A 12,572-nucleotide genomic window follows, 5' to 3' on the forward strand; every position below is an offset into this window, starting at 1 on the left:
CTGTAGTTCATTAGTTATTTGCATGATCAATCATAATCTTAAAAAAAAACTTCCATAGAAGTTCATGAATATTGTTATCAGAATGTATTAGGAATTCATATGAATGTTGTTATCATAATTTATTAGGAATTCATATGAATGCTATCAGAATGCACAAGGAATGGAAACTATGTGTCCGTTAGCGATGATATATCGGCCAACAGATAATTACTGCCTATCAATGATTAGATTACTCGATGTTAATATATCAGATTAATCAGTACCCTTTTAAATCATCAGTAATATTTTGCATCACATCGATCCCCATTCAAGTGTATCATTTTATCTCTATCGATAAATGATGATAAGACTTTTATTGATAATTTCCTCCAAGATCACCTGTACATCGGTACACACAGACACTCAGACCCAAGGATCATGGAGAATAATGTCCATATTTTTATATTCCTCCCCTAAACTTATGTAATTACAATCAAATAAGTGAAATGGCCGACTGATAGACGTCGACCCAGCAATCTTGCCTCACCCATGTCATCAGTGAACGACTAGAATTTGAGTTATATGTATATATATATATATATATATATATATATATATATATATATATATATATATATATATATATATATATATATATATATATATATATATATCCCTGGGAAAAAGGGAGAAACAATACTTCCCACGTATTCCCCGCGTATCGTAGAAGACGACTAAAGGGGAAGGGAGCTGGGGGCTAGAAACCCTCCCCTCCTTGAATTTTAACTTTCTAAAAGGGGAAACAGAAGAATGAGTCACGCGGGGAGTACTCATCCTCTTCGAAGGCTCAGATTGGGGTTTCTAAATGTATGTGAATGTAACCAAGATGAGAAAAAAGGAGAGATGGGTAGTATGTTTGAGGAAAGGAACCTGGATGTTTTGGCTGAGTGAAACGAAGCTCAAAGGTAAAGGGAAGGAGTGGTTTGGGAATGTCTTGGGAGTAAAGTCAGGGGTTGGTGAGGGGACAACATCAAAGGAACGAGTAGCACTACTCCTGAAACAAGAGTTGTGGGAGTATATGATACAGTGTAAGAAAGTAAATTCTAGATTGATATGGGTAAAACTGAAAGTGGATGGAGAGATGGGTGATTATTGGTGCCTATGCACCTGGGCATGAGAAGAAAGATCTTGAGAGGCAAGTGTTTTGGGAGCAGCTGAGTGAGTGTGTTAGTAGTTTTGATGCACGAGACCAGGTTATAGTGACAGGGGATTTGAATGCAAAGGTGAGTAATGTGGCAGTTGAGGGAATAATTGGTGTACATAGGGCGTTCAGCGTAGTAAATGGAAATGGTGAAGAGCTTGTAGACTTGTGTGCCGAAAAAGGACTGGTGATTGGGAATACCTAGTTTAAAAAGAGAGATATACATAAGTATACGTGTGTAAGTAGGAGAGGTGGCCAGAGAGCGTTATGTTATTAGATTACATGTTAATTGATAGGCGCGCAAAAGAGACTTTTGGATGTTAATGTGCTGAGAGGTGCAACTGGAGGGATCTGTGATCATTATCTTGTAGAGGCGAAGGTGAAGATTTGTAGAGGTTTTCGGAAAATAAGAGAGAATGTTGGGATGAAGAGAGTGGTGAGAGTAAGTGAGCTTGGGAAGGAGACTTGTATGAGGAAGTACGAGGAGAGACTGAGTGCAGAATGGAAAAAGGTGAGAGAAAAGGACGCAAGGGGATTGGGGGAGGAGTGGGATGTATTTAGGGAAGCAGTGATGGCTTGAGCAAAAGATGCTTGTGGCATGAGAAGCGTGGGAGATGGGCAGATTAGAAAGGGTAGTGAGTGGTGGGATGAAGAAGTAAGATTATTAGTGAAAGAAAAAAGAGAGGCATTTGGACGATTTTTGCAGGAAAGTAATGCAAATGACTGAGAGATGTACAAAAGAAAGAGGCAGGAGATCAATAGAAAGGTGCAAGAGGTGAAAAAGAGGGCAAATGAGAGTTGGGGTGAGAGAGTATCATTAAATCTTAGGGAGAATTAAAAAGATTTGGAAGGAGGTAAATAAAGTGCGTAAGACAGGAGAATAAATGGAAACATCGGTGAAGTAGGGTAATGGGGAGATAATAACAAGTAGCGGTGATGTGAGGAGGAGATGGAGTGAGTATTTTGAAGGTTTCTTGAATGTGTTTGATGATAGAGTGGCAGATATAAGGTATTTTGGTCAAGGTGGTGTGCGAAGTGAGAGGATCAGCGAGAATGATTTGGTAAACAGAGAGGAGGTAGTGAAAGTTTTGCGGAAGATGAAAACCGGCAATGCGGCTGGTTTGGCTGGTATAGCAGTGGAATTTATTAAAAAAGGGGTTCACTGTGTTGTTGACTGGTTGGTGAGGATATTCAGTATATGTATGGCTCATGGAGAAGTTCCTAAGGATTAGCGGAATGCATGCATAGTGTCATTGTACAAAGGCAAAGGGGACAAAGGTGAGTGCTCAAATTACAGAGGTATAAGTTTGTTGAGTATTCCTGGGAAATCATGTGGGATTGTATTGACTGAGAGGGTGAAGGCATGTACAGAGCATCAGATTGGGGAAGAGCAGTGTGGTTTCAGAAGTGGTAGAGGATGTGTGGATCAGGTGTTTGCTTTGAAGAATGTATGTAAGTAATACTTAGAAAAGCAAATGGATGTGTATGTAGCATTTATGGATCTGAAGAATGCATATGATACAGTTGATAGAGATACTCTGTGAAAGGTATTAAGAATATATGGTGTGGGAGGCAAGTTGTTAGAAGCAATGAAAAGTTTTTATGATTGGTTCTCAGTGAATGTCGGTTTCCGGCAGGGAAGCGTGATATCTGCATGGTTGTTTAATTTGTTTATGGATGGGGTTGTTAGGGAGGTGAATGCAAGAGTGTTGGAAAGAGGGGCCAGTATGAAGTCTGTTGTGGATGAGAGGGCTTAGGAAGTGAGTCAGTTGTTGTTCGCTGATGATACAGCGCTGGTGGCTTATTCGGGTGAGAAAACTGCAGAAGCTGGTGACTGAGTTTGGTAAAGTGTGTGAAAGAAGAAAGCTGAGAGTAAATGTGAATAGGAGCATGGTTATTAGGTACAGTAGCGTTGAGGGACAAGTCAATTGGTAGGTAAGTTTGAATGGAGAAAAACTGGAGGAAGTGAAGTGTTTTAGATATGTGGGAGTGGATCTGGCAGTGGATGGAACCATGGAAGCGGAAGTGAGTCACAGGGTGGGGGATGGGGCGAAAGTTCTGGGAGCGTTGAAAATGTGTGGAAGGCGAGAACATTATTTGTGAAAGCAAAAATGAGTATGCTTGAAGGAATAGTGGTTCCAACAATGTTACATGGTTGCAAGGCGTGGGCTATAGATAGGGTTGTGCGGAGGAGGGTGGATGTGTTCGAAATGAGATGTTTGAGGACAATATGTGGTGTGAGGTGGTTTGATCGAGTAAGTAATGAAAGGGTAAGAGAGATGTGTGGTAATAAAAAGAGTGTGGTTGAAAGAGCAGAAGAGGGTGTGCTGAAATAGTTTGGTCACATGCAGTGGATAAGTGAGGAAATATTGACAAAGAGGTTATATGTGTCAGAGGTAGAGAAAACGAGAAGTGGGAGACCAAATTGGAGGTGAAAGGATGGAGTGAAAAAGATTTTGAGAGATTGGGGCCTGAACATGCAGGAAGGTGAAAGGCGTGCAAGGAATAGAGTGAATTGGAAAGATGTGGTATACCGGGGTCGACGTGCTGTCAATGGATTGAACCTCTGCATGTGAAACGTCTGGGGTAAACCATGGAAAGTTCTGTGGGGCCTGGATGTGGAAAGGGAGCTGTGGTTTCGGTGCATTATACATGACAGCTAGAGACTGAGTGTGAATAAATGTGGCCTTTGTTGTCTTTTCCTGGTGCTACCTTGCGCGGGGGGTGGGGGTGGGGGGTGGGGGGGGGTTGCCGTTTCATGAGTGACGGAGTGGTGACAGGAATGGATGGGGGCAGGAAGTATGAGTATGTACATGTGCATATTTGTGTATGTCTGTGTATGTATATGTATTTATATGTTGACATGTATAGGTATGTATATGTCCGTGTGTGGTCGTTTATGTATATATGTGTGTGGGTTAGGCAATTCTTTAGTCTGTTTCCTTGCGCTACCTCGCTAACGCGGTAGACAGCGACAAAGTATGATGAAATATATAAACGTGTAGATGTATAGGTATGTATATGTGCGTGTGTGGACGTGTATGTATATACATGTGTATGTGGGTGGGTTGGGCCATTCTTTCGTCTGTTTCTTTGTGCTACCTCGCTAACGCGGGAGACAGCGACAAAGTATAATCAATAAATTAATAAATAAATTAGAGAGATGTGTGGTAATAAAAATAGTGTGGCTGAGAGAGCAGAAGAGGGTGTTTTGAAATGGTTTGGTCACATGGAGAGAATGAGTGAGGAAAGATTGACAAAGAGGATATATGTGTCGGAGGTGGAGGGAACGAGGAGAAGTGGGAGACCAAATTGGAGGTGGAAGGATGAATTGAAAAAGATTTTGAGCGATCGGGGCCTGAACATACGGGAGGGTGAAAGGTCTACAAGGAATAGAGTGAATTGGAACGATGTGGCATACCGGGGTCTACGTGCTGTCAATGGATCGAACCAGGGCATGTGAAGCGTCTTGGGTAAACCATGGAAAGTTTAGTGGGGCCTGGATGAGGAAAGGGAGCTGTGGTTTCGGTGCATTATACATGACAGGTAGAGACTAGTCTAAATGAATATGGCCTTTGTTGTCCTTTCCTAGCGCTACCTCGCCCGCACGAAGGGGGGGGGGGGGGGCTTTGTCATTTCATGTGTGGCGGGGTGTCGACGAGAATGAATGAAGGCAGTAAGTATGAATTATGTACATATGTATATATGTATATGTCTGTGTATGTATATTTATGTATACGTTGACATGTATAGCTATGTATATTTGCGTATGTGGACATGTACGTATATACATGTGTATTTGGGTGGTTTCCTTGCGCTACCTCGCTACGGGGGAGACATCGACAAAGTATAATAATAACAATAATAATAATAATAATAATAATAATAATAATAATAATGATAATGATGATAATATATATATATTTTTTTTTTTTTGCCGCTGTCTCCCGCGTTTGCGAGGTAGCGCAAGGAAACAGACGAAAGAAATGGCCCAACCCACCCCCATACACATGTATATACATACGTCCACACACGCAAATATACATACCTACACAGCTTTCCATGGTTTACCCCAGACGCTTCACATGCCTTGATTCAATCCACTGACAGCACGTCAACCCCGGTATACCACATCGCTCCAATTCACTCTCTATATATAGCGGTTAGCATGTCTGCCTCTTGCACAAGGGGTCCAAGGTTCGATCCTGGCTGTTGGAGCTTTGTATGTTCCATGAAGGTGCGCGTTCATATACCCTTTATTCGTATTCATATAACTCCGCGTTGTACAGTCAGGTTCGGTAAAACGCTATCAGCTGGCTATGTGTTCTGTTCGGAAACAACCGATAGACCCCGTTGCTCACCATTGTGAGAGGAAGGGTATTCGAGTACTTAGTATTTCGAATAGTTGTTTCCTATTATACAGTCCCTTAGCCTAGCGGTTAGCATGTCTGCCTCTTGCACAAGGGGTCCAAGGTTCGATCCTGGCTGTTGGAGCTTTGTATGTTCCATGAAGGTGCGCGTTCATATACACTTTATTCGTATTCATATAACTCCACGTTGTACAGTCAGTTTCGGTAAAACGCTATCAGCTGGCTATGTGTTCTGTTCGGAAACAACCAATAGACCCCGTTGCTCACCATTGTGAGAGGAAGGGTATTCGAGTACTTAGTATTTCGAATAGTTGTTTCCTATTATACAGTCCCTTAGCCTAGCGGTTAGCATGTCTGCCTCTTGCACAAGGGGTCCCAGGTTCGGTCCTGGCTGTTGGAGCTTTGTATGTTCTATGAAGGTGCGCGTTCATATACACTTTATTCGTATTCATATAACTCCACGTTGTACAGTCAGTTTCGGTAAAACGCTATCAGCTGGCTATGTGTTCTGTTCGGAAACAACCGATAGACCCCGTTGCTCACCATTGTGAGAGGAAGGGTATTCGAGTACTTAGTATTTCGAATAGTTGTTTACTATTATACAGTCCCTTAGCCTAGCGGTTAGCATGCCTGCCTCTTGCACAAGGGGTCCCAGGTTCGATCCTGGCTGTTGGAGCTTTGTATGTTCCATGAAGGTGCGCGTTCATATACACTTTATTCGTATTCATATAACTCCACGTTGTACAGTCAGTTTCGGTAAAACGCTATCAGCTGGCTATGTCTTCTGTTCGGAAACAACCAATAGACCCCGTTGCTCACCATTGTGAGAGGAAGGGTATTCGAGTACTTAGTATTTCGAATAGTTGTTTCCTATTATACAGTCCCTTAGCCTAGCGGTTAACATGCCTGCCTCTTGCACAAGGGGTCCCAGGTTCGATCCTGGCTGTTGGAGCTTTGTATGTTCTATGAAGGTGCGCGTTCATATACACTTTATTCGTATATATATATATATATATATATATATATATATATATATATATATATTACAGAGGTATAAGTTTGTTGAGTATTCCTGGTAAATTATATGGGAGGGTATTGATTGAGAGGGTGAAGGCATGTACAGAGCATCAGATTGGGGAAGAGCAGTGTGGTTTCAGAAGTGGTAGAGGATGTGTGGATCAGGTGTTTGCTTTGAAGAATGTATGTGAGAAATACTTAGAAAAGCAAATGGATTTGTATGTAGCATTTATGGATCTGGAGAAGGCATATGATAGAGTTGATAGAGATGCTCTGTGGAAGGTATTAAGAATATATGGTGTGGGAGGAAAGTTGTTAGAAGCAGTGAAAAGTTTTTATCGAGGATGTAAGGCATGTGTACGTGTAGGAAGAGAGGAAAGTGATTGGTTCTCAGTGAATGTAGGTTTGCGGCAGGGGTGTGTGATGTCTCCATGGTTGTTTAATTTGTTTATGGATGGGGTTGTTAGGGAGGTAAATGCAAGAGTTTTGGAAAGAGGGGCAAGTATGAAGTCTGTTGGGGATGAGAGAGCTTGGGAAGTGAGTCAGTTGTTGTTCGCTGATGATACAGCGCTGGTGGCTGATTCATGTGAGAAACTGCAGAAGCTGGTGACTGAGTTTGGTAAAGTGTGTGGAAGAAGAAAGTTAAGAGTAAATGTGAATAAGAGCAAGGTTATTAGGTACAGTAGGGTTGAGGGTCAAGTCAATTGGGAGGTGAGTTTGAATGGAGAAAAACTGGAGGAAGTGAAGTGTTTTAGATATCTGGGAGTGGATCTGGCAGCGTATGGAACCATGGAAGCGGAAGTGGATCATAGGGTGGGGGAGGGGGCGAAAATTCTGGGGGCCTTAAAGAATGTGTGGAAGTCGAGAACATTATCTCGGAAAGCAAAATTGGGTATGTTTGAAGGAATAGTGGTTCCAACAATGTTGTATGGTTGCGAGGCGTGGGCTATGGATAGAGTTGTGCGCAGGAGGATGGATGTGCTGGAAATGAGATGTTTGAGGACAATGTGTGGTGTGAGGTGGGTTGATCGAGTGAGTAACGTAAGGGTAAGAGAGATGTGTGGAAATAAAAAGAGTGTGGTTGAGAGAGCAGAAGAGGGTGTTTTGAAGTGGTTTGGGCACATGGAGAGGATGAGTGAGGAAAGATTGACCAAGAGGATATATGTGTCGGAAGTGGAGGGAGTAAGGAGAAGAGGGAGACCAAATTGGAGGTGGAAAGATGGAGTGAAAAAAATTTTGTGTGATCGGGGCCTGAACATGCGGAGGGTGAAAGGAGGGCAAGGAATAGAGTGAATTGGAGCGATGTGGTATACCGGGGTTGACGTGCTGTCAGTGGATTGAATCAAGGCATGTGAAGCGTCTGGGGTAAACCATGGAAAGCTGTGTAGGTATGTATATTTGCGTGTGTGGACGTATGTATATACATGTGTATGGGGGGGGGGTGGGCCATTTCTTTCGTCTGTTTCCTTGCGCTACCTCGCAAACGCGGGTGACAGCGACAAAGGATAAAAAAATATATATATATATATATATATATATATATATATATATATATATATATATATATATTTGTCGCTGTCTCCCGCGTTTGCGAGGTAGCGCAAGGAAACAGACGAAAGAAATGGCCCAACCCACCCCCATACACATGTATATACATACGTCCACACACGCAAATATACATACCTACACAGCTTTCCATGGTTTACACCAGACGCTTCACATGCCCTGATTCAATCCACTGACAGCACGTCAACCCCGGTATACCACATCGATCCAATTCACTCTATTCCTTGCCCTCCTTTCACCCTCCTGCATGTTCAGGCCCCGATCACACAAAATCTTTTCCACTCCATCTTTCCACCTCCAATTTGGTCTCCCACTTCTCCTCGTTCCCTCCACCTCCGACACATATATTCTCTTGGTCAATCTTTCCTCACTCATTCTCTCCATGTGACCAAACCATTTCAAAACACCCTCTTCTGCTCTCTCAACCACGCTCTTTTTATTTCCACACATCTCTCTTACCCTTACGTTACTTACTCGATCAAACCACCTCACACCACACATTGTCCTCAAACATCTCATTTCCAGCACATCCATCCTCCTGCGCACAACTCTATCCATAGCCCACGCCTCGCAACCATACAACATTGTTGGAACCACTATTCCTTCAAACATACCCATTTTTGCTTTCCGAGATAATGTTCTCGACTTCCACACATTCTTCAAGGCTCCCAGGATTTTCACCCCCTCCCCCACCCTATGATCCACTTCCGCTTCCATGGTTCCATCCGCTGCCAGATCCACTCCCAGATATCTAAAACACTTCACTTCCTCCAGTTTTTCTACATTCAAACTCACCTCCCAATTGACTTGACCCTCAACCCTACTGTACCTAATAACCTTGCTCTTATTCACATTTACTCTTAACTTTCTTCTTCCACACACTTTACCAAACTCAGTCACCAGCTTCTGCAGTTTCTCAAATGAATCAGCCACCAGCGCTGTATCATCAGCGAACAACAACTGACTCACTTCCCAAGCTCTCTCATCCCCAACAGACTTCATACTTGCCCCTCTTTCCAAAACTCTTGCATTTACCTCCCTAACAACCCCATCCATAAACAAATTAAACAACCATGGAGACATCACACACCACTGCCGCAAACCTACATTCACTGAGAACCAATCACTTTCCTCTCTTCCTACACGTACACATGCTTTACATCCTCGATAAAAACTTTTCACTGCTTCTAACAACTTGCCTCCCACACCATATATTCTTAATACCTTCCACAGAGCATCTCTATCAACTCTATCATATGCCTTCTCCAGATCCATAAATGCTACATACAAATCCATTTGCTTTTCTAAGTATTTCTCACATACATTCTTCAAAGCAAACACCTGATCCACACATCCTCTACCACTTCTGGAACCACACTGCTCTTCCCCAATATATATATATATATATATATATATATATATATATATATATATATATATATATATATATATATATATATATATATATATATATATATGTGATGTCTCCATGGTTGTTTAATTTGTTTATGGATGGGGTTGTTAGGGAGGTGAATGCAAGAGTTTTGGAAAGAGGGGCAAGTATGAAGTCTGTTGGGGATGAGAGAGCTTGGGAAGTGAGTCAGTTGTTGTTCGCTGATGATACAGCGCTGGTGGCTGATTCATGTGAGAAACTACAGAAGCTGGTGACTGAGTTTGGTAAAGTGTGTGGAAGAAGAAAGTTAAGAGTAAATGTGAATAAGAGCAAGGTTATTAGGTACAGTAGGGTTGAGGGTCAAGTCAATTGGGAGGTGAGTTTGAATGGAGAAAAACTGGAGGAAGTGAAGTGTTTTAGATATCTGGGAGTGGATCTGGCAGCGGATGGAACCATGGAAGCGGAAGTGGATCATAGGGTGGGGGAGGGGGCGAAAATTCTGGGAGCCTTGAAGAATGTGTGGAAGTCGAGAACATTATCTCGGAAAGCAAAAATGGGTATGTTTGAAGGAATAGTGGTTCCAACAATGTTGTATGGTTGCGAGGCGTGGACTATGGATAGAGTTGTGCGCAGGAGGATGGATGTGCTGGAAATGAGATGTTTGAGGACAATGTGTGGTGTGAGGTGGTTTGATCGAGTAAGTAACGTAAGGGTAAGAGAGATGTGTGGAAATAAAAAGAGCGTGGTTGAGAGAGCAGAAGAGGGTGTTTTGAAATGGTTTGGTCACATGGAGAGAATGAGTGAGGAAAGATTGACCAAGAGGATGTATGTGGCGGAGGTGGAGGGAACGAGGAGAAGAGGGAGACCAAATTGGAGGTGGAAAGATGGAGTGAAAAAGATTTTGTGTGATCGGGGCCTAAACATGCAAGAGGGTGAAAGGAGGGCAAGGAATAGAGTGAATTGGAGCGATGTGGTATACCGGGGTTGACGTGCTGTCAGTGGATTGAATCAAGGCATGTGAAGCGTCTGGGGTAAACCATGGAAAGCTGTGTAGGTATGTATATTTGCGTGTGTGGACGTATGTATATACATGTGTATGGGGGTGGGTTGGGCCATTTCTTTCGTCTGTTTCCTTGCGCTACCTCGCAAACGCGGGAGACAGCGACAAAGCAAAATAAAAAAAAAAAAAAAAATATATATATATATATATATATATATATATATATGTAACCAAGATGTGAAAAAAGGAGAGATAGGTAGTATGCTTGAGGAAAGGAACCAGGATGTTTTGGCTCTGAGTGAAACGAAGCTCAAGGGTAAAGGGGAAGAGTGGTTTGGGAATGTCTTGGCAGTAAAGTCAGGGGTTAGTGAGAGGACAAGAGCAAGGGAAGGAGTAGCAGTACTCCTGAAACAGGAGTTGTGGGAGTATATGATAGAATGTAAGAAAGTAAATTCTCGATTAGTATGGGTAAAACCGAAAGTTGATGTAGAGAGATTGGTGATTATTGGTGCATATGCACCTGGGCATGAGAAGAAAGATCATGAGAGGCAAGTGTTTTGGGAGCAGCTGAATGAGTGTGTTAGTAGTTTTGATGCACAAGACCGGGTTATAGTGATGGGTGATTTGAATGCAAAGGTGAGTAATGTGGCAGTTGAGGGAATAATTGGTATACATGGGGTGTTCAGTGTTGTAAATGGAAATGGTGAAGAGCTTGTAGATTTATGTGCTGAAAAAGGACTGGTAATTGGGAATACCTGGTTTAAAAAGCGAGATATACATAAGTATACGTATGTAAATAGGAGAGATGGCCAGAGAGCGATATTGGATTACGTGTTAACTGATAGGCGCGCGAAAGAGACTTTTGAATGTTAATGTGCTGAGAGGTACAACTGGAGGGATGTCTGATCATTATCTTGTGGAGGCTAAGGTGAAGATTTGTATGGGTTTTCATAAAAGACGAGTGAATGTTGGGGTGAAGGGGGTGGTGAGAGTAAGTGAGCTTGGGAAGGAGACTTGTGTGAGGAAGTACCAGGAGAGACTGAGTACAAAATGGAAAAAGGTGAGAACAATGGAAGTAAGGGGAGTGGGGGAGGAATGGGATGTATTTAGGGAATCAGTGATGGAGTGCACAAAAGATGCTTGTGGCATGAGAAGCGTGGGAGGTAGGTTGATTAGAAAGGGTAGTGAGTGGTGGGATGAAGAAGTAAGATTATTAGTGAACGAGAAGAGAGAGGCATTTGGACGATTTTTGCAGGAAAAAAATGCAAATGAGTAGGAGATGTGTAAAAGAAAGAGACAGGAGGTCAAGAGAAAGGTGCAAGAGGTGAAAAAGAGGGTAAATGAGAGTTAGGGTGAGAGACTATCATTAAATTTTGGGGAGAATAAAAAGATGTTCTGGAAGGATGTAAATAAAGTGCGTAAGACAAGGGAGCAAATGGGAACTTCAGTGAAGGGCGCAAATGGGGAGGTGATAACAAGTAGTGGTGATGTGAGAAGGAGATGGAGTAAGTATTTTGAAGGTTTGTTGAATATGTTTGATGATAGAGTGGCAGATATAGGGTGTTTTGGTCGAGGTGGTGTGCAAAGTAAGAGGGTTAGGGAAAATGATTTGGTAAACACAGAAGAGGTAGTAAAAGCTTTGCGGAAGATGAAAGCCGGCAAGGCAGCAGGTTTGGATGGTATTGCAGTGGAATCTATTAAAAAAAAGGGGTGACTGTATTGTTGACTGGTTGGTAAGGTTATTTAATGTGTGTATGACTCATGGTGAGGTGCCTGAGGATTGGCGGAATGCGTGCATAGTGCCATTGTACAAAGGCAAAGGGGATAAGAGTGAGTGCTCAAATTACAGAGGTATAAGTTTGTTGAGTATTCCTGGTAAATTATAAGGGAAGGTATTGATTGAGAGGGTGAAGGCATGTACAGGGCATCAGATTGGGGAAGAGCAGTGTGGTTCCAGAAGTGGTAGAGGAAGTGTGGATCAGGTGTTTTCTTTGAAGAATGTATGTGAGAAATACTTAGAAAAGCAAATGGATTTGTATGTAGCAT

This window comes from Panulirus ornatus, chromosome 5, assembly GCF_036320965.1.
Source record: "Panulirus ornatus isolate Po-2019 chromosome 5, ASM3632096v1, whole genome shotgun sequence".
Taxonomy (NCBI): Eukaryota; Metazoa; Arthropoda; class Malacostraca; order Decapoda; family Palinuridae; genus Panulirus; species Panulirus ornatus.